This window comes from Hyperolius riggenbachi, chromosome 9 (genome assembly GCF_040937935.1).
Source record: "Hyperolius riggenbachi isolate aHypRig1 chromosome 9, aHypRig1.pri, whole genome shotgun sequence".
Taxonomy (NCBI): Eukaryota; Metazoa; Chordata; class Amphibia; order Anura; family Hyperoliidae; genus Hyperolius; species Hyperolius riggenbachi.
The window spans coordinates 63,416,856-63,439,885 of NC_090654.1; the positions used below are offsets into that span (position 1 = coordinate 63,416,856).

At 45.7% G+C, this 23,030-nt stretch overlaps 1 pseudogene; it reads right to left on the reverse strand.

Moving 5' to 3' along the window:
- Window positions 1-5,325: 5,325 nt before the first annotated feature.
- The window catches only part of LOC137531616 (E3 ubiquitin-protein ligase TRAIP-like), a 39,285-nt pseudogene continuing 21,580 nt past the window's right edge, over window positions 5,326-23,030 (reverse strand).

The following is a 23,030-nucleotide window of genomic DNA, read 5'->3' on the forward strand; positions in this document are numbered from 1 at the left end:
GGGGTGACACGAGTTGGCAAGCAGGATGGAATTGCCCGCAGTGGGTTTCCGAAAGGTACGGGTGATGACTGTGTGTGATGAGGGATTCCCTGTGAGAGTGAGATCCAAATAATCAATTTTGACCGGATCTGAGCTCATAGTGAATTTTAAATTAAGGTCATTGCTGTTGACATAAATTAGAAAATCCCCTAGGAGAGCGGGAGGGCCCCCCCCCCACACCAAAAGTAAGTCGTCAATGAACCTGCCATACCAAATGATGTGGGAGGCGTAGGGGTTGTCATCCCCAAAGATGCGGAGCTCTTCCCACCACCCCATGTAGAGGTTCGCAAGGGAGGGGGAAAATTTTGCTCCCATGGAAGCTCCGCACCTCTGGAGATAAAACCCCAAATCAAACATAAAATAATTGTGCGTGAGGAGGTACCCCACCACCCTCCTGAGGACCCTCCCGCTCTCCTGGGGGATTTTCTAATTTATATCAACAGCAATGACCTTAATTTAAAATTCACTATGAGCTCAGATCCGGTCAAAATTGATTATTTGGATCTCACTCTCACAGGGAATCCCTCATCACACACAGTCATCACCCGTACCTTTCGGAAACCCACTGCGGGCAATTCCATCCTGCTTGCCAACTCGTGTCACCCCAGACATACCCTAAATGCTATCCCCACGGGGGAATTCATCAGGGCTGCACGCAACTTCTCGGATCCAGTTGATCTAGAACAGGAGTGTAACCTGGTGGAGACCAGACTTAAACAAAGAGGCTATACTAGAAGACAGTTGGCTGTGGGGCGCCAAAAGGGTACAAATAGACCATGTTCAGATCTATTGAGGACTAGGGTGGCGAGAGAGGCCGGAGAGGATCGGGTCACTTTTGTCACCGGCTACAGCCTTGAGTTTAACAAAATTACAAGCATTATTAGAAAGTATATTCCTGTGCTGTATCCGGATACAAAACTCAAAACCATCCTGGACAAAGGATGTCGCTTTTCTGCCAGGAGGGCCCATACACTGGGGTCCATCCTTTCACCCAGTCTTTTTCGGTCTCCCTCCTCTTCCCGCACCCCGACATGGCTAGCCACAGTGGGTTCCTATCCTTGTGGGTTTTCCACATGTAATTACTGTCAGTGCCACAAAAAAAGCAATTCGATATTTTCCTTTGCTCACAATAAAAGTTTTCCTATCAAGCAGTATGTCAACTGCGACACTAAATACACGATTTATGTTATTTCTTGCATGACATGTCGTATACAATATGTAGGGTGTACTACTCGTCAGAGTCGTCACCTCAGCCCGCATAGCGGAACACTACTGTGGCACCAACTGGAACACTTTTCGCAAATCTGCGGTCTCCAAACATTTTGAAACAGTACATGAGAGAGATCTCTCTTCCTTTGCCTTTCAGGGAGTGGAGCGGGTGGTATGTCCAGTCAGGGGAGGTGATCTGCAGAGATTGCTTTTAAAGCGTGAAGCTTTTTGGATTCACAGGTTAGGCACCCGTATGCCACAAGGTTTAAATAGGAGATGGGATCTGAGCCTGGTTTACACACATTGAGGCCTTTTTCCTCTCCATAACCATATATGTTGTGCTTAGATAACAATTTATGTGATTTGCCGCTGCTGTCCTCTCTCCTTTCCTGTCCATTTCTACTTGCATGGTTGGTCAGTGATAACTCTTTTTTACATATTTTTATGTAATATTTTCAATGTTATTATTGTATTTTTACATTGTATTCTTTGGGGATGTATGTCTCTTTAAGAGGCGGTTTGTGTGTTCCCGGGGGCGGAGTTTTCTCTCCCCTGGTTTCATATAAATTTCCTCTTGCACAGGTACACTCTTAACTACGATTAAGGGCGGATGGTATGCCCGATACGCGTTAGTTGACCCTGTGATTTTATTTCCTTGTCTGTGGATTTTCAAATAAACATTTCAGCCTTTTTCTACCTCAACCTGTTCTGGTTTGCGGATCCTTTTTGCACTTCTCTACTACCATGGCCTGGCTTGCCTGATCCTGCACCGACCGGTATGATGGCTGGGGGTAGAGCGTCATGATCCTCCTTACTGACACAGTTACTCAACCAGGTTTGTGAGCTTTGCGGTCTTTGCCATCAAGAATTTGCATTGAAATGAAACAAATCTAATTGGTTGAGGCTCCACCCCCTTTTCTGAATTTGAACCCTAGTCACCCTATGACCAACTGTACCAGGTTTGAGGCCATTAACAGTGCAAGAATGGCAGCAATGAAATATTCCTCTTGAAAATCAATAGGTGAATTTTGATTGGCTTTTGTAGGCTCCACCCACTTTTCTGATTATTAATCCCAGTCACCAACTGTGCAAAGTTTGAGAACCCTGCCATTAACAGTGTAAGAATGGCTGCAGTTTACATTTTACTGTGAAATTTGTATTAGTTTCTGCTCACATTTTGGTTATGGGAATAAAAAGTATCCTATATGTTATTTCAGGTAATGTACTATGTGTGTGCCAAATTTCATACATACAGTATATTTATATGGCGCAATAACAATATTGTGCAATCTTGTTTTTTACCACTAGATGGCAATAGACATCTGGGACCAATAATACATATTGTAAATAGGAATACTGTATCTTCTGAAAATGTATTAATACACTAAGATTTACAACTGCATTTACTCATCCATATATTTATGTATTCATCCTAGCCTGATAGCTGGCTGCAAACTGAACTGGAGAGAGGGAGAGGGAGAGTGTGTTTGTGTGTATTTACATTGTGGAGTCGAAGTTGAGGAGTCGAAGTAATTTTGGGCACCCGGAGTTGGAGTCGTTGATTTCATAAACGGAGGAGTCGGATGATTTTTGTACAAAATCCACAGCCCTGTTAAGTATGAGACTAAGGAGTCGAAGTCGAGGAGTCTGAGTTGGGGCCATTTTAGGTACCCGGAGTCAGAGTCGTAGTTTCATAAACTGAGGAGTCGGAAGACTTTTGTACCGACTCCACAGCCCTGGTGTGTGTGTGTGTGTGTGTGTGTGTGTGTGTGTGTGTGTGTGTGTGTGTGTGTGTGTGTGTGTGTGTGTGTGTGTGTGTGTGTGTGTATACTTGCGAACTTGTCCACAAGTTCCTGTGACACATCCCAGGATCTTCTTTGGAGGCTCTCAGTCACACCTCCTCCCATAACCAGAAATGGGAAATGTGGTTATGACTATCCAACCCTCTCCCTTAAAATAACTGCAGTTGGGAGGGTGAGTATGCATCAGTCTCACCTCCCAGCATGCACTACAGGTATTCTCCAGATGATAAAGACCAAGGCCAGATCAGGCTACATGACATCAAAAGGTAAATGTATATTCAGAGTTTGGGGGGCTGGAAATTAAAAAAAAAAAAAAATCTTAGCCACCTGAAGTGTGAGAGATATGGCGGCGGCCATATTTGTTTCCTTTTAAACAATACCAGTTGCCTGGCATTCCCTTGATTTTTCTGGTTCGAAGTGTCTGAATCACAAACAAGCACGTGGAAAACAGTGTCACACTTCACTCAAACATTTGATCATGCTTGTTCAGGGGCTATGGCTAAAAAGTATTAAGAGGCCTAGACTATAGCAGTGGTTTCCAACCTTTTTGAAACCATGAGACATCACAACAAACGCTCAGATCTCCGTGATACATCACATATGTATAATAGAAAATACTAATAATAACCACGCAATGAATGGAAATAGTGCATTATCCTTAATATAGTTAAAAAGAAGCCGGTTATACTGTAAAAAAAATAAAAGCAGCCTACAATCAGCGGGACAGTTAGCTGCCCCCCCCCCCCCCCCCAATTTGGAATGATTGCACAGCAGACAATTTGCACCTCTCCCCCAAAAAACGGCTTTAGAGACTCAGTAAAGGTGGGTAGGTATCCAGGTATAGGTGCCCACAGTATAGGAAGTCAGGTGTAGGTGTCCATAGTATAAAAATCCAAGCATGGGTGACCCCAGTATAGGTAGCCAGTTATAGGTGACCCCAGTATAGGTAGCCAGTTATAGGTGACCCCAGTATAGGTAGCCAGTTATAGGTGACCCCAGTATAGGTAGCCAGACGTAGGTGCCCTCAGTATAGGCAGCCAGCTATAGGTGCCCCCACAAGCATGTGCTGGTGGCGGCTCACTCACCAGCTCCATGTGTTCCCGCGCTGTCTCCTCCCCCACTTCTCCGCCTCTGCTCCGGCGGAGGCAGAGCGAGAGGCAAAAAAACATACCTGAGGCTGCCCTGACACACTGAACTATAGCTTGCTGAAAGGACTTGGCTGGAACTAAACAAGACAGTCAATCAGTTCCTCAAGTAAAACATTGTGGCGCTGCCAGTAGTAAAATATTGGTAATATAAATTACAGATTTTAAATGACAAAAACAGATATTTTACTGTGCACTACCCAGCACCTATTCTAACCTCAAGCCTCTGCTCTAAGTGCCTAACCCTTCCACCTAATACCTAACCCTAGCCCCACCTCTAGGTGCCTAACCCTAATGTGCCCACCTAATACGTAACCCTAGCCTCCCCTGTAAGTGCCTTAAAAGAAGGCCCCCTACCTAATGCCTCTCCCTCTTCTGTAAGAGCCTAGAATTAAACCCCCCCCCCCCCTGCCTATCCTTAATCCCCCCGGTGAGCAACACTAACCTAAAACCAGTCCCCCAAACGATAGACAGTTGTAGCCGACAATGTACAACTATTAAATACTTTGTAGTAGGCGATCGACTACTACCTAGGCTAGACACCTGCCAATTGTAGTGCCCAATTGACCTGATCAATTTCCTGAGTCAGTCAGATGAAGCACCCCAGCTATTCCTGGAGCTGAACAAAGGTCTCCAGAAGCCCTTAAACATCCCCCAGTGAGCGACAGCAGGTGGTAGGTGCACACATCCCACATATACATACATTTATTGGCACAAAAATCACACACAGTGAAGGTCACCAATACACAAAACTCATAATTTCTTCCTATACAGAAAAAGCTGAAAGATAAAATTAAATATGAATTATGGTGTTGTGTTAAAAAGAACAAAAAGATATCCTGTCACTGTCCGAGAGCCACAAAAAAAGAAAGGCGAGAGCATGCATGGCTCTCATGTTGCTTGCCAGTCACAATATCACAAGTCACCACTGTACTCTGTCATAGCGGGGAGACCTCCGGCAGTCATAGTGTAGGTGCACAGAAAATGTAGAGCGACACCTACAGGCTCCTCATTGCCAAGAATTACCACAGGGTAAAAGCTCCTTGTGAGTACCATACTCTTCACCAATACTAAGAGGGGTTAAAGGTTTCAAAAGTCACCCCCATAGAATGGAAGCAAAAGGAACATAATGGCATGTCAATAAAAAGACGTTTAATTCATCGTCGGCCGTAACAGCGGCCCGTGTGTCTCAGTTCTGGGGAGGAGTAGAATGATTTGTCACTTCAGGAAGTCCTCCAGCCGGGGCTGGTTGAAAGTGCTGGTAGATGTAGCGGGCGGTCTGGAAACCTTCTTCCTCTTCAGCTTTGGAGGTAAAGGCCGGATGTCAGACATAGAACTCTGTGGAGGGGAGTTATGGAAAGCAAAGTGTGCAAATACAAGCTGTACATACAGCATCTGAAATGTGACCGGGGGGGAGGCAATTCTCCAGCACAGATGGTTAGGATGGTAAATGAGATGCAAATAATCCCAAATTGCATGCAAATGTTATGATGCTGTGAGCTCCTAGGCCAAATAGGCCAAACGAAAAGTGACAGGAAGTGTTCTTGAGTGGGTCAATTCTAAGCAGATACACGTTACATTACATTTGTAGGTAGGCCCAAATTAACCTCTTTGGGACTAAAAATTCCAGAGGCGCATAAAGTAGTGACAGTGTGTGTGAGTGTCTCTTACACCGTTATCTGCGTTTCACAGGTCTGTCACCTGCTTCCTCAAGCAAAATTACAGGAAGAGTCTGAAGCCTACAAAAAAATACCTCCTTTTACTAAGCAGTCCTGTTCAACAATAAGGTCATAGCTGAAACACTGCATTGACGCGACAGAATGATCAATTAATACTCCCAAAATCCCCGGGGCAAAATTTGGTAGAGGCAGAAGTTTGTGCAGTAGCTCTGCTTGCAGTCATGTCAATCTCCGCCTCCTCCCGCCCATCTCAGTCTTCTTTCACTGAGAGGGGCAGGGAGAGGCGGAAATCCGCAGAGATTGACTGGAGAACTGGAGGCAGAGCTACAGCGCAAAGCCATGCCTCTCCCGGGCAGCAAAACCCACAACCTCCAGTGATGGAGGCTACCTGTGCTGGGGACACATACCTAACCGGGGGACAACCTTGCCTGACTATCTATACAGGGAATACCTATCCCTGGCTATCTAAACCAGAGGGACCTGAGCCAGGCAAATGGCTCTGGTCCCGAAGGGGGATAAATTGGCCGGTCCCCAAGTGGTTAGTGAGCATGGCATTGACCATCTCTAGAGATGATTCATGAGATGCTAGTTTTTCAGAGTTCATGCAAATGATGCTGCAATTTATATACAGGTTGAAATTGTACCGATGAAAATAGTCCGCCATTGCATTCAGCATACATAAATTGCAACCAGATTTGCATCAACTTGATAATTTGCATTTTCATGGCTCATCTCTATTCTAGCGAGAAAAGGAGTTACAGATTGCCCAGCAAGCTCATGGTGAACCAGAACTCCCAGAAGTTTGTGAAGGGCTGAAAGAGACCAAAAAGCCTCCTTACTAAAATACTAAGCAAAACAGAAGTTTGCCTTCTTAAAACAGAAGGTATTTGTGATTATTCAGGTTGAAGTGAGTTATGAGACCTCCCACAATGCATCACTGCTGAATATGCAAATCATCTTTGTTGTCTCGGATAGCTGACTACACCTCCATGACCGCAGAAATGCAACGATGTGCCAGCTTGTTAATATTACAGAGCCAAACTAATCCAACATGCCTTCTTCTTTTTAATGGTATTTTGCCTTTTTTAATGTGTGTACTCTATTTGGATGTTTATCAATTAATAAAAGTTTGATATTTTTCTAATAGGTTGTTTTTTTGCTTGGAGTATACGACCTGCCTTTTGCACCTCCTATATTGTCTAATCCAACATGCATACAGACTGCTTCGGACTGGTTGATGATCATCAGTGCATGGCATGGATTAATATGTCTTTATGGGGTAGGACATTAAACACCTAGAGAGTTACAGATTGCTCAGCAATATAAAGGATACAGGCTGAATAAACTTTGTTCGCCCACCTAAACCATCAAATCCAGTCCTCACCTGGAAAAAGAAAAAAGCAAACAAACATGGAATAAGTGATAATACCCCAATTTTTTTAAGAAACAGATGCTCCCCCCTTCATTAAAGAGAGCCCGAGGAGGGCTCATTAAAAAAAAAAAAAAAAAAGAAAGAAAAAAAGCAGGCTAAGGCCCGGTTCACATTAGCGGTTGTTTGCCAAACGGACCGGATGACCTGACCGGATCCGGATCGGAACCGTACGGTTCTGATCCGGATCCGATCCGGATCCGGTCAGGTTGCATCAGGTGGCAATCAGGATGCGATCCGGATCCGTTTGGCAAAATATACGTAAAAAAAAAAAAAAAATGTTGGGGTCTGGGAGGTCAGCAGAAGGGGGACCTGTGGAATCAGGCCCTCTGCTGTTTAGCACTCACCTCCACCTCCGACATGCTGCCAACATCCTGCCAACACCTCCAGCTCGTGCTGCTCCACTCCAAAATGCTTGCCCATGTGTCCCCAGCCAATATCGCCGCAAAAATCCGCATAGGAAGTGGGGTAGAAGATCCGGATTTCTCAGCCAGTGTGTTGTGCGGCCTCCGGTTCCCATTTGTTTGTATTGGCCGGATGGTGCAGTCCAGCTCCGCCCCGGATACGGCTGCCGGAGGGGCCGGATGAAAAAATAGCGCATGTTGGAACGGAGGCCGGATCCGGCCCGGATCCGGTCCGGCTCCGGTTCTGCAGAACGGACCCATGTGAACGGACGCATAGGCTTTAATTGCTATGCCGTGCGTCCGTTCCGTCCGTTCTGCAGGCGGTGCGGCTCCGGCACGGCGATTCCGGAGGGCCACCGCAAGTGTGAACCGGGCCTAAGGGGGGCTGAGCGGGTCAGGTAGCAGCAAAAGCTGCAGCTATCCACAGCTCCTGTGGGCTGCAATGGCCCACTTTCACTTTCGTGACCTCTGGATCATGACGCTGGAATGAGACCGTCTCTCCTTCACAGCGTGCAGGGAGGCGGGGGAGTGGCAGGGGGCGCAGCCAGGGAGAGAACTGTGAAACCCTGTAGGAACACCCCTGGCGGGCCTGTTGAACAGGGATTCCCTCTCCCCTGTGTCTACCTCCAAGACGGCGACAAGTAATGTCAGCGTTTTGGGGCGGATGGGTTGCTCTGACTGAAGTCAGACTGGATTAGCTGCATGCTTGTTTCGGGTGTGAGATTCAGCCACTACAGCAGCCAAATAGACCAGCAGGGCTGCCAGGCAACTGGTATTGTTTAAGAAGAAACATCCATATCCCCTTTTAGTTAAAGAGAATCCGAGGTGGGAATTACTAATACTATTGGGGCACAGAGGCTGGTTGCGCACACTAAGACCAGCCTCTGTTGCCCCATCGTGTGCCTCCATGTCCCCCCTGCTCGCCGCTATAGACCCCGCAGTGCTGGCGACACGCAGCGTGTCGCCAGCACAATGTTTACCTTAGCGCTGTCAGTCAGCGCCGCTCCCCTGCCCGCGTCACTTCCCTCCTATCAGCGGAGGTCTCACAATACAATTTCAGCATACAGGTATGTGTCCTGAACTGACAGTACCCTCCCGAAGCCACCCCCCCGCAGTCTGTTGACACCCCGTTCTGCCCATAACACACCCCTTTCTGATGCATTACACACCCCTTTTATGCTCCTGTGACCTCTCCTCTTCAGCATGTGCCCCCCCACACAATCGGCACATTAAAGGAGTCATTAGGAAAATCCCGGCTCTACTTACTCAGGGCTTCCCCAACCCTCTTGCAGCTGACATGTCCCACACTGCAGCTCTGCGCTCAGCTGTCGGCCCGGGGTCCCCGCTGGTGCAGAGCCCGACCTCTAGTGCGCCTGTGCGAGCACCGCTGTCAATCAAGTTAATGTTTGCAGGCAGGCGCAGTACACCGTGGACTTGATTGACAGCAGCGCTCATGCAGGTGTAGTAGAGACGACCTCTCCCGGGGCGGCAGCTGAGCGCGGAGCTGCGGCGTGGGACATGTCAGCTGCAAGGGACTGGAGGTAGCCTCCAGTAAGTAGAGTGGGGGAATATTTTGTTTGCCTGATGACTCCTTTAAGTACTCGACTGGCTCCTCCCTTGAATATGAGCGAAAAGGAAGAGGCAGTTTAAATCCTTAGTAAAAGATCTGGAGAAGATTGAGGCAGGCACTCAGGGTTTTGACTCGGAGATGAAGTACAGCAAATATTTGCAAGTAGAACGTATGCCCTCAGCAGAAGCTACGTGCTCAAGACTGTAAATGAGTAGTATCATGAAACATCGGCAAGGAGAGAAGGTAGTCTGGCACTGTAGCTTTTAATGTTCATCAGCAAACATTCATAGGTGAAGACAATGATGTGGCATCAAATAACAAATTTGTACACTGTGTCACAAATACTCATCGTGCTGCTGCTGCTGAGGTGAGGGAGGGACGTCCGTGGGCGCCAGTGGGTGCACGGCCTTACGCCGTTTCGCTATGGAATAAGCCTTGCTTCTACCGAGGCCTGTGTGCACACATTCGCTATTCCATAGCGAAACGGCGTAAGGCCGTGCACCCACTGGCGCCCACGGACGTCCCTCCCTCACCTCAGCAGCAGCAGCACGATGAGTATTTGTGACACAGTGTACAAATTTGTTATTTGATGCCACATCATTGTCTTCACCTATGAATGTTTGCTGATGAACATTAAAAGCTACAGTGCCAGACTACCTTCTCTCCTTGCCGATGTTAAATCCTTAGTAAAGCAGAGAAGCTGTGCACAGGATACACTATGTCAGCTCACTGGAGTGCTCTAAGTCCAAAACAAGTTCATGAAAGTCTGCACAAAAGAGCAAGTGGCTGGGCAGATCCAGTGTAAAACGCCAATTTTCTTTTTCTGACAAACAGCGGACAATCGGGACACCAAAGGACAAAGAAAATGTGCGGTTTGAATCTACGGAAGGCAAGTATTCGTTGTAGGTGTTTGGTCGTTTTTATTTTTTCAATTCAGGAGTACTTTACGCCCTGCTCACATTGAATCTCCATCCACTTCTTATCCATGTTCCCCAACTTAACCAGTGCTGTGTATTGACCCAGTTTTCAAAAACTGACAAGAATATATTTCCATTAAATATTTCCATTGGCTCAATATTAAAGTGGACCTGAACTCTTGCACAAGGAAAACAGAGAATTGTACCCTGTATGTATTTAGTGAGTTTAGCCTGATTCCCCCTCATCTGTGACTAATCACAAGTTGTAATTTGATCTCTCCCCTGTGTCACCTGACTGCCATGGCAGACAGGCTCTTTTGAAAGCACAGGATGTTAATATGTCTGCTTCCATGAAAGCAGTAAGTAGAAACACTGCAGATTTATTGCAGGATTTATATCAGCTGTAACAAATGTTTTTCTTTAAAGGTTATTATGCTGTTGCATATCTTTTATAGCAGAGATGAGGTTCTGAGTTCAGGTCCGCTTTAAAGCGAATACCTTTGGTGGCGAACGATCTTTCGATCACCCTTGCCTCTCCAGCAAACATGTCTAAACTGCTAGAAAATTACTATTGCTTGCAGATACCTCACTAATCACTATTTACTGATTGAATTGCTAAATCAATTGTTTTAAAGAGACACTGAAGCGGAAAAAAAATTATGATATTATGATTTGTATGTGTAGTACAGCTAAGAAATAAAACATTAAGATCAGACACATCAGTCTAATTGTTTCCAGTACAGGAAGAGTTAAAAAACTCCAGTTGTTATCTCTATGCAAAAAAGCCATTAATCTCTACGACTTTCTAAGTCGTGGAGAGGGCTGTTTTCTGACTTTTATTATCTCAACTGTTCCTGAACTATTTACTTTTTCTCTGCCAGAGGAGAGGTCATTAGTTCACAGACTGCTCTGAATCATTTTGAATGCTGAGTGTTGTGTAATATGCACATATTATAGAATGATGCAATGTTAGAAAAAACACTATATACCTCAAAATAACAATATGAGAATATTTTCTTTGCTGCTAATCTTCTAATAATTATTCATAGTACACAACCAATTCACTATATCATATATTTTTTTTCGCTTCAGTGTCTCTTTAAATGTTGTAGCACCTGTTTTGTTTTGTTTTTTTAGCCCTTGAATGATGTATTAATATGTTATACTAAATTTTTTCTTTTTGAAATCACAATAAAAAGTAATCATAATAATAATAATAAATGTAGCATGTATCACCAGCTGTAGTGATTTGGGATCTGGTGATGGGGGTGGAGTGGGCGGAGAGATCAGCATAAAACGCAGCAGATTACAAGGAGATACTCACTACCCCAGTGTTGTGATGAGCTGATAACATGCTTCCGATGGGCTTCTTGCGCAGGAGCGAGTTCTTTATAAATGATGGCAAGACCGGCTCATCTTCCTCATATGTCTGGCAACACATGACAGATAAAGAGAAAGTCAAATAGACAACATAGTGGTACTACAGCTGTACTAAACACAACACAAGAAATCCTGTCTGAAGGAAAAGGGTTGAGGTTGGGGCTCTTTTTTTTTTTTTAGCCTTCTCTGGCAGTAAAAGGCAGCCATGTATCACTAGCTCTTCTTGAAATTCAGATAAAATTAAGTTTAAAACTTCTCAGCCAACCATCCATTCTATCTGATTTCTTGGTGAGAAGTGATTAAAATGCTCCCTGGATTTAAAGCAATTTTTCTTAGTGCCTCACCAGTACTTGGACAATGTGAATGGCTCTCCCTGTGTGACCTATGCAATTAGGTGCCCACTGCGACTCCCAGTGTCTCTGGCTCCCATGATCCTCTGCACACAATCACACCGTACACTACTCTGCATGTACTGGCACTGATGTACACACAGGCTACATTTGAGCTGTTGCACATGCAATACCACACCGCTTAATTGCCTACAAGCACATTTCATACTTCAGGACCACCTCTAGTTAAAACTACGCTGCATTTGTGGCTGCTTGTGCGGCGTAGATTTAACGCTGGTTGGTCCCATGCACGGGATGCAATACCGCATCTCAACTGAGTTCCATACATCCGTCAGTTTTCATTGGCTCCTGACCCCCTAATCACTGTAAGCCAATCACAATGGTCAGGAAGTAGAGAATTATAAAAAGGCTTTTAAAGTAGTTAAAGAGGAAGCATAGTGATAAATAGTAGAATGTAGTAAATTATTCAGGATACACAATTTTACATTATTTATCCTGGTTTTAAGATCAGAAATACTTCCTCTATGTATTAGGGCTCATTTCCACTATGCGTTTTTCACATTCAAATTCGCATAGCAATACAAGTGAATGGGACTGTTTCCACTTGTCAGGATTCCTTTGCGTTTTTCTGTGCAGAAAAAATTCGCATGGCAGAGCCATCAGAATTTGCATACCGCATACCGCTATGCGAATCGCATACAATGTATTTTATAGGAAATTCGCATGAGGTTTGGGTATGCAAATTTTCATGCGAATTCGCATAGAAACAATGGAAAAGCACACCAGCACTGCCATGGTTAAATTCGCATACATCGTCATCCATGCGAATGCGCATAAAAATTCGCATAGACCCGCATGCGAAATTTGCATCCGCAAGCGAATTTTTACCACGACGATTTGCACCGCACAAGTGGAAATGCAGCCTTACTGTATAGTGTATGAAATCCCACCCTCCCAGTGATGCTTAGTCTAGGCTGTTTAGTTATGCGTAAATATCCCCCTCAGAGCATTCTGGGAGGCCAGGAATTATTTGTACTAGCTTTCGGAAAACAGAGTATACAAACATTCCACAGAGCTGCACCTGACAGGAATAAAGAGGTCACCACTTGTGATAAATTTCAAAATGTGGCGCTACGTGATTCGGAGGCAGCAGCAATAATCGGGATTTTTCAACAGAGCTGACAAAACAAAAAGATTACATTTCTAAACTTATTGGAAACTCAACTCACCTTTAACCCTTTGGATTCCAGTAATGTGTTCTTAGCCGGACTTTTCACAGGGGAACTGTGAGCACAATTTATAAAAAAGAAAGAAGATGAAGAAACAGCATCAGACACAGATAAAGACCTGTTAGACAGACCATCATTACTTACACGCTCTGATCAAGCTTCAAACTCTTAAAGGGAGCGGTAACACTTTAAAGAGAACCCGAGGTGGGAATCTTAGAGTTAAATCTATACACAGAGGCTGGGTCTGGCTATAGTGCCCAGCCTCTGTTGCTAGTTGAATATTCCCTAAATCCCCCCTGCTCTCTGCACAAGCCCATAAATTACAGCCACGCTGGCGACACTGAGCGTGTCGCAGCAGGCTCTGTTTACCATTCTAGTGCCACTCATGCCGCTCCCCCGCCTCCTGCAGAGCGCTGATCCCCGCCCACGTCTCTTCCCTCGCCGCTGATTAGAGAGAAGGGACTCGGGCAGGGAACTGCGCTCTGCAGGAGGCGGGGGAGCAGCGTGAGTGACACTAGAAAAGTAAACAGAGCCAGACAGCGCGGCTGTAATTAATGGGCTCGTGCAGAGCACAGGGGGGATTTAGGGAATATTCAACTAGCAACAGAGGCTGGGCACTATAGCCAGACCCAGCCTCTGTGTATAGATTTAACTCTAAGATTCCCACCTTGGGTTCTCTATAAAGGTAGCCATACACTGGCTCGATTCCCGGCCGTTTCGACAGCAGCCTGGGATCGAATCTGCTGCCAATCGTTCGCGGTAAACGCAGCCGCCGATCCGATTCCCTCCCGGAATCGGATCGGTCCGTCGATCGCGCCGTGCGGGAAAATATCCTCGATCGCCCGCGGGTAAACTGCGCGTCGCTAGCGGCGGCCGATCCGATCAGGTATACATTACCTGAGGCTGGCTCCCGGGCATCTTCTCCGTGCTGCACGGCTCTGTTCCGGCTCCATCCATCCCGGCGCTTCCTGTGTCACTGCAGTGACCAGGAAGTTCTAATAGAGGGCGCTCACGGAGTAACACAGGAAGCGCCGTAATGGATCCGGAACAGAGCCGTGCAATGCGGAGAAGATGCCCGGGAGCCAGCATCAGGTAATGTATATGGGGGGGGGGGGGGGGGGGTGGGAGGAGGGCAGGAGCAGCTCAGCAGATGGTGAATCGGTTTCAGGCTGAAATCGATTCACAATCTGTTTGCAGTAAAGGCAGCCATACGATCCCTCTCTGATCAGATTCGATCAGATAGGGATCTGTCAGCTGGTCGATCTAATGGCACATCGACCAGTGTATGGCTACCTTTAGGCAAGTTTGGTTCAGGTGTGTCAATATCAAAGGTGATGTCCAGATTAACATCATTACCCATCATTGGCGGGCGGAGTTTTGGTCTTTCCATACCAAGAGGGGCTGGGCTAATCGGGAAAAAAAAATGAAAAGATGTATCAGGAATTCATTACATTACGACATAATACTCCGTGTTGCAGTTTGGTTGTGTATTCATGAATGAGTTGATTTCTGATACAGTCCGATTGAATTTCTTGCTCGATAAAGGCTTTTGATTTTTTAGGAAATCCATAAAATGGATGATTTTATGGTATCATGTGCGTCCGCCTTTACATACGGTGTTATCAGACACCAGGGGGCAGCACTGGTCCTCACCATTATTTCTTTGTCAGCGTTGTGCAGCTCCTTCTGGGAGGCGTTCAGCTCTTCTCTCACCTTCTGCAGTTCCAGCTCAGTTTTCTGGGCCTGGGAATGAAAGTGAAATGTTTAGATTGCATGAACGGAGTATGAATACAACTAAAGTTAATTCTTGTATTACAAAGTCCAGAAAGTGGACACACTGGGGTAACAGCAGGGAGGGGGTGAAAATATCAGGTCTGCTGTTAAATCTTCCACCCTCAGTGAGCTATTGGGCCTTAGAAAACCCTTGCTAGTAACAGAGGGCAAGGATGCCAAGTTGGAAATGCTAAAAATTATGGAGTACCTGTCTACTCACTTTAGCATCACTTTAAGAGCCCATTCCCACTTGAGCGTTTTGCCGGCGATTTCAGCAAAACGCTCAAACGCTAGTGCTTTTCAAAGCGCTAGTGTAATAAAAGTCTCTGGGCCTGTTCTTACTTGGGCAATTTGCGCTGATCGCCACAAAGCGGCCAAAACCACGAAACGCGAACGCGTAGCCTGCACCATTTTCAGTCGATTTGCATTTCAGTGCTATAGAAGCGCTAATTGCGATCGCGGAAAAACTGCCGCAGTGTTCAGCGATTTTTCCGTGTGAAATTGCGGAAAAATCACTCCTGCAAAACGCCGGCAAAAATCGCTGCCGTTTTGCAAACTCAAGTGTGATTGAGCCCTAAAGGACATAAACAGCAGAAGTCTGTATCCCAAGCTGCAATAGTGCTAATAGCTGTCTGCATTACTTTGAGCATGCAGTTTGTGAATTCGAAAATGGTCGCTTCCAGCAGATGGGAAGTAAGGGCCAGTTCACACGGGCGCTAAACGACAGCTATAGAGCTCGTTACTTAAGCACTGCCCATTCAAATGAATGTGCAAATGTCACGCTCGATCACGATTTTCCCATTGTCCCGTTTATTCATCAGTCAGTCAGCCAGCCTCCCAACATATTTGCACATTATTATGGCAGTTAGACTGAACAACTGCTGTTCAGTTTGAAAATAAAGGAAATCCTAAGGATCCCCCCATGAGGAGATGGACAAGTCCAAACCCTGTCAGCATTTTCCTAATTACTGTAAGTAATTTAAAGTGCCTGCAGAAATGCATATATTACACATATGTATAACAAGCATTTTACATTTTTAACTTTTTTTTGCGATCGTGGTCCTTTAAACTAGAATCAGGACAGCTATGCGATTCACGAAAAAAAAAATAATAATCCCCTAAACCAAAAACTAAAATGATTGTGCCGACCTTGTGGGTGGAGGAGAATAATTCCTTCTTCAGCTTCTCTGTCATTTCTGTGGTGGATCTGCGTGCCTCTTTCAGGTTCTCATACTCTCTGGGGAGAGAAGGTTCAGACGGGGTTAATAGCAGTTACATCCTCCCGGCCCCGGCTGCGTTCCATCCTACACACCTTGCTTCCGCTCTCTCTCACAGAGTATATGTGGATGGGATGTGAGCTTAGCGCTCTAATATAAATGATTTACTTAAACGAGGTTCTGGTGACCCCAGCGACCCCACAAGTGTCAGACACAAGTGTTTTATCGGGTGTCAGCAGCGAGGAAAGAACATAAACTGTTTATAGAGTGCAGTCTCGCCACCTGTATGCTGAACACACAGCAGAGACCAGCAGCATATAAACCTGGTAGAGTATATTTCTTGGTTATTATATTACACAGACACGGGCGCTGGCACACACGTGTGGCCTCCTATGTTATCCTCACAATCACTCACCAAAGATGAAACTCGCGAAAGTGCAAAAGAACATTCACAGCGTTTTCTAGAGTTTTACCTAAAGTCATCATCATAGCTCTAGCTTAGTGTTCACCAACCCTCTCCTCAAGGCCCACCTGCAAAGCATGTTTTGTGGAAATCCACAGAACTCCTAAAGTGAGAGGAATATGGAGGCTGAGGTGTTTATTTCCCTTTAGACAATGAAGATCGTTCTGTTGATCCTCTGCCTCTAATCCTTTTAGCCAATGACCCTGAACAAGCATGCAGTTCAGATCTTTCTGACTGGATTAGCTGCATGCTTGCTCCAGGTGTGTGATGCCAGAAAGCTCACCAGGCAGTTGGTATTGTTTGAATGAAAGAAATATGGCATGTGTGATATGACATGCCGTCAGGTCGTACCAGCGTGATATGACATGCCGTCAGGACGTGCCAGCGTGTAATATGCTGACAGCAGGTCACGTGATGCTATGTAGATGCTGGAATCGGCAATCAGGTGAGTTTTAACCCACTCATCGCCCGCTCGCAACTCTGCAGGGAGGGAGGAAAAGATAGTGCACCAGGGGTTTTAACCCCATCATCCCGTGGGCCATAATTTGCCCAGCGCTAGTGTAGATGTTCTGCAATAAGCCATCAAATAATTCACTTTTTAAAGTACCCGGTCAGGAGTCCTGGTCAGAGATTGCAATAAATCCCCCTAAAAGGGTTTTAACCTATTCTACAATGATCAAAACTAAACACACCCATAACCCCCCCCCATTCCTCATTGGCTTGCCTAGGCAAACTCTAAACGAATTCTGTGTGGAGTGACCCTTAAATGGCTATCTTATGCACTTTCATAAAATGCAGACATTACTGATTTATATCTGACTATAGAAAGCTGCCCTCTCCAGCCAGGATGGGAACAACCATAGCTTACTTCTTTAACCACCCTGGCGTTCTGATTAAATCGCCAGGGTGGCTGCGGGAGGGTTTTTTTTAAATAAAAAAAAAACTATTTCATGCAGCCAACTGAAAGTTGGCTGCATGAAAGCCCACTAGAGGGCGCTCCGGAGGCGATCTTCCGATCGCCTCCGGCGCCCAGAATAAACAAGGAAGGCCGCAATGAGCGGCCTTCCTTGTTTTGCTTATATCGTCGCCATAGCGACGAGCGGAGTGACGTCATCGACGTCAGCCGACGTCCTGACGTCAGCCGCCTCCGATCCAGCCCTTAGCGCTGGCCGGAACTTTTTGTTCCGGCTGCGCAGGGCTCAGGCGGCTAGGGGGGCCCTCTTTCGCCGCTGCTCGCGGCGAATCGCCGCAGAGCGGCGGCGATCAGGCAGCACACGCGGCTGGCAAAGTGCCGGCTGCGTGTGCTGCTTTTTATTTGATTAAAATCGGCCCAGCAGGGCCTGAGCGGCGACCTCCGGCGGTGTTGGACGAGCTCAGCTCGTCCAGACCGCTCAGGTGGTTAAAGGGAACCAGAGACGAAGCACCCTCATGTATTTTACCATAAAATCAGTGGGAACATTAGAGAAAACATTTACTCTGCTCTCTGCTTCAGCCTCACTGCTAAAAGTGTCTGTTATCTTGCTGAGATAAGAATCCCGGACTGAGCATTGAGTCTGGCTTTGCTATAATGACTCAGCTATAATGATTCCTGAGCAGAGCCAGCAGGGAGCAGGCTTGGACTTGAAGACACCAAAGAACACAGTCTCAGCTATAATTATTCTGTAGCAAAGCCAGCTGACTGCTCAGTCGGGATTCTTATCAGAGGTGTTAACAGTCAGATAAAACAGAAAGCAATGAAACAAAGAGCAGATTAGGTGTTTACTGTCATGTTCCCACTGATTTATAAGGTAAAATACATGAGGGTGCATTATCTCTGGTTCTCTTTAAAGAGACACTGAAGCGGAAAAAAAAATTATGATATTATGATTTGTATGTGTAGCACAGCTAAGAAATAAAACATTAAGATCAGATACATCAGTGTAATTGTTTCCAGTACAGGAAGAGTTAAGAAACTCCAGTTGTTATCTCTATGCAAAAAAGCCATTAATCTCTACGACTTTCAAAGTCATGGAGAGGGCTGTCTTCTGACTTTTATTATCTCAACTGTAAGTGAACAGTTTTCTTTTTATCTGCCAGAGGAGAGGTCATTAGTTCACAGACTTCTCTGAAAGAATCATTTTGAATGCAGAGTGTTGTGTAATCTGCACATATTAGAGAATGATGCAATGTTAGAAAACACACTATATACCTGAAAATAAAAATATGAGAATATTTTCTTTGCTGCTAATCTTCTAGTAATTATTCATAGTACACAACCAATTCATTATATCATATATTTTTTTTCGCTTCAGTGTCTCTTTAAAGACACGCAATATATGGCTAGTTGCTCCACTGCAGCTTGTCCGGACCCCATATTCCTAATCATCTCTTCCACTTCCTGCCGCCGCGACTGAAGCAGAACCTCAACGCTGAAATGAAATAAAGAAAGTACAAGTTACAGCTCGGATCATAACCCCCCATCCTACCAGTTGCTCTATCACACTGACCTCTCGAGGGACCGCAGTTTATTTCGCAGTTTCCGGGCCTCTTCTTTGGCAGTTTCGGCCTCTATCTGCTGCAGATCAAAGAATTTCATTTGTTTCTAAAAGTGAATGGATCATATGAAAAGGTCAGTCAGGAAGGAAATAATAAAAGCAGCTTTCTCTATCTCCAAGCATCAAACCTTCAGCGATGTGCACAGCATTTCCAAGTCCCCAATCTTCTTCTCCAGACATTCTATGGTGATGTTTCTGACATCCAGCATGTCCCGAAGGGAGTCCACCAATGTCTGGCATTCTCGCTTCTCCTTTTCTGCCAGGAAATGGAAAGATGCATTTATTTCTTACATCTTGTGTCTAAATTCTTATGAAAATGAGTGCAAGTAACTTTATGGCTTATGTAATGGCTGGCTGGTTTAACCACTTGAGGGCCGCGGTGTTAAACCCCCCTAGTGACCAGGCCATTTTTTTTACTAATTCGGCCACTGCAGCTTCAAGGGCTCACTGCAGGGCTGCACAACTCAGCACACAAGTGACTCACCCCCTTCCTTCTTTTCTCCCCACCAACAGAGCTCTCTGTTGGTGGTGTCTGATCGCTCCCTATTTTTTTTTATTTATTTATAAATATCTGATGATTTTTTTAATAAATGTAACCTTTTTAATTTATTTTATGACATCCAGCATGTCCCGAAGGGAGTCCACCAATGTCTGGCATTCTCGCTTCTCCTTTTCTGCCAGGAAATGGAAAGATGCATTTATTTCTTACATCTTGTGTCTAAATTCTTATGAAAATGAGTGCAAGTAACTTTATGGCTTATGTAATGGCTGGCTGGTTTAACCACTTGAGGGCCGCGGTGTTAAACCCCCCTAGTGACCAGGCCATTTTTTTACTAATTCGGCCACTGCAGCTTCAAGGGCTCACTGCAGGGCTGCACCACTCAGCACACAAGTGACTCACCCCCTTCCTTCTTTTCTCCCCACCAACAGAGCTCTCTGTTGGTGGCGTCTGATCACTCCCTATTTTTTTTTTTTATTTATTTATAAATATCTGATGATTTTTTTAATAAATGTAACCTTTTTAATTTATTTTATATCCCACCCTCCCTCCCCCCACCAGCCAATCAGCGTGATCGACTGTCATAGGCATGCAGATTGGCTGGAGGGGGGAGGGAGAGATTTAAAATATCTACAGAGGGGGCTTAGAGTGCAGCGCTGTACAGGGTTATTAGACGGCGGTTTTGTCGTCTACCAGTCTCCGAGCGGAGATCGCTCCGCTTTCGAAGCAGAGATGCGCGCTGCAAGCCCTATAAACTGCCATTCACGCCAATCGGCATGGAGTGGTCCTGGGGCCGCGTTCACGCCAATCCGCTCACATGAGTTCTCACTTTAACCTTTTGGGGACAGCTGATCGTAAATCCTACGCCGCACTTAGGAGTTATACCACCTGCCATATCCACTCCCGACGTGATCGTGCGCACCCGAGAGGGGAGAGTAAACTCTCATATGACAGCTGACATTTCCCCTCAGTGATCAGGAGCCATCGCGATTAGCTCATGATCACTCCGCTCTGGCCAGCATCCCCGTTCGCTCTGCATTAAGTGTCGAGTCCCGGCTTGATGACGTCATCAAGCTGCGACCCGGAACTTAACGGCGGTGCGAGCGAGGATGCCTGCCAGAGCGGAAGGGGCTAGAGCTGCACATTGCTGAAGCCTGGGAGGTAAGTAAAAGCTGCCGGCAATACGGGGGACACCCGGCCAAACTGGGGAAACCATGCCTAGCTAGCCATACTAGGGATCCGGCAGCCTGACTACCCCCCCACCCAAATGAACCCCCCCACCCGCACATAAAAAGGCCTGGTTTTTAAGGGAAATTAGGCAGCCGGTCCCCAAAGGGTTAAAGTGAGAGGAATATGGAGACTGCCATCCTCATTCCCTTATAAACAACGCCAGCTGCCTGGCTGTCATGCTGAGAATTCGGCTTTAGTTGCATTTGATCTGCATGCCTATTCTGGACCAAGAACATAAAGTGAATGTGAAGCAACATGTGACATGATGACATAAACATACTGACATGATACTAGCCCTACTAAGAAATTATGTGAAGTCCCTTTCTGTTTGCCAGTATAGGGAGTTAAAAATAAAAATTGGAGCGGTTATCTATGGAAAAAGAACTTCTATGATTTGTCGACCAACTTGGTTAACTTAGTCCCATTTTCCGAAGAGCTTAAACAGCCAAGAAACCATGCAACTTACCGTCAGGTAGAGGTGTCACATCGATAATTTCCGACAGGTCTGATCACTTTTCCGGTCAGTTCTATACAAAAATCAATGAGAAAAATGATCAAACCTGTCGGAAATTATCGATTCACCCTTTTACCTGACGGGAAATTGCATGGTGTGCATCAGGCATGATAGACCTCGGGATAAGGTTCTACTGCAGGAAAGTTCAAAGGGTCATTATTTCTGCTTTGCTTCACAGCTTAAAAAGAGTGAGTGTGGATTCTACGCTGCAACTGTAACAGTGATACAATGTTATGAATAAAGCTATAGAACTGAAAATACGACTTTTCTTTGCTACTAATGTTCTATTTATTATACGCGCTACACATACAATTACTCTCAAGTTTATATTCACTTCAGATTTGCTTCCAACCTCCTCAGCGGTATGCCAGACACTGTTGGGCAAGAAAATGCAAAAAGTGATATCCCCGACAGTGTTGCGCATGCCGCTCAGGAAGTTTTGCGATGCACAGGTGTTCACCAGTAAAAGTTTCTTCATTGTAGGGGCTGAAGTAGAAGTTAGCTAGTAATAGGCTAGCTAGTATAGGTGCCCCCCACCCCTGATCCAGCCGCTACTCACCAAGCCTCCATCTAGTGATCTCCACAGACTCCAGTATTATTTATAGGGAGGGAGGATCGGTACTGTTGAAAATCGATTGGGAATCGGCCTGCGGTATATGGGCAGCCGACCGATCTCTCTCTAATCAGATTCGATTAGAGAGAGATTTGTCTCTAGGTCGAACTCGATGGACGTGTGTCTTTTTTCGACCTGGGTAACTATGTAAAAAGATGTAAAAGCATCTGCCCATCATTGCTTGATGTAAGGCTACCTTTACATTCGGATTAGTGCAGGTTGAGCAGCTGCAGCTTGAAAGTATAAATAATCAGAGCTTTTGGGGAGTAATCTTGAAACTTAGTTTAGATTTTGTGTTTCGAGCTTTTATTAAACTCAAAATGTACACGAGACCCCTGCTTGACACATTTTGGTAAGTTACAAGAAAAAAGGTTATGAAAATTAATTGGATCACTTTTTGCACAGAAATCCAGCAGAAACTGAACGCCAGGGAGGTTATGTATTAGAAGCCGAGCATCAGCACAGAAGTCAGGCAACCGGCATTGTTCATTAGAGAATGACGATGGCAGCCTCTGTATTCCTCTCACTTCAGGTTCCTTTTTAGTGAGATTAAACTGCTCCGTCCACTTTGATGACACTTCCCTGGAGGACTGGGGTGCGGCGACATAGCTAGCATAGTTGCCCCAGTATAGCTAGTATAGTGCCCAGTATGGGTAGGTAGTGTCCCAGTATAGCTAGCATAGTGTCCCAGTATAGCTAGCATAGCTGCCCCAGTATAGCTAGTATAGTGCCCAGTATGGGTAGGTAGTGTCCCAGTATAGCTAGCATAGTGTCCCAGTATAGCTAGCATAGTTGCCCCAGTATAGCTAGTATAGTGCCCAGTATGGGTAGGTAGTGTCCCAGTATAGCTAGCATAGTCCCAGTATAGGTAGGTAGTGCCCCAGTATAGCTAGTGTAGTGCCCAGTATGGGTAGGTAGTGCCCCAGTATAGCTAGTGTAGTGCCCAGTATGGGTAGGTAGTGCCCCAGTATAGCTAGTATCGTGCCCCAGTATGGGTTGGTAACCTCCAAGTATAGCCATCTCCCCCCCAGCCC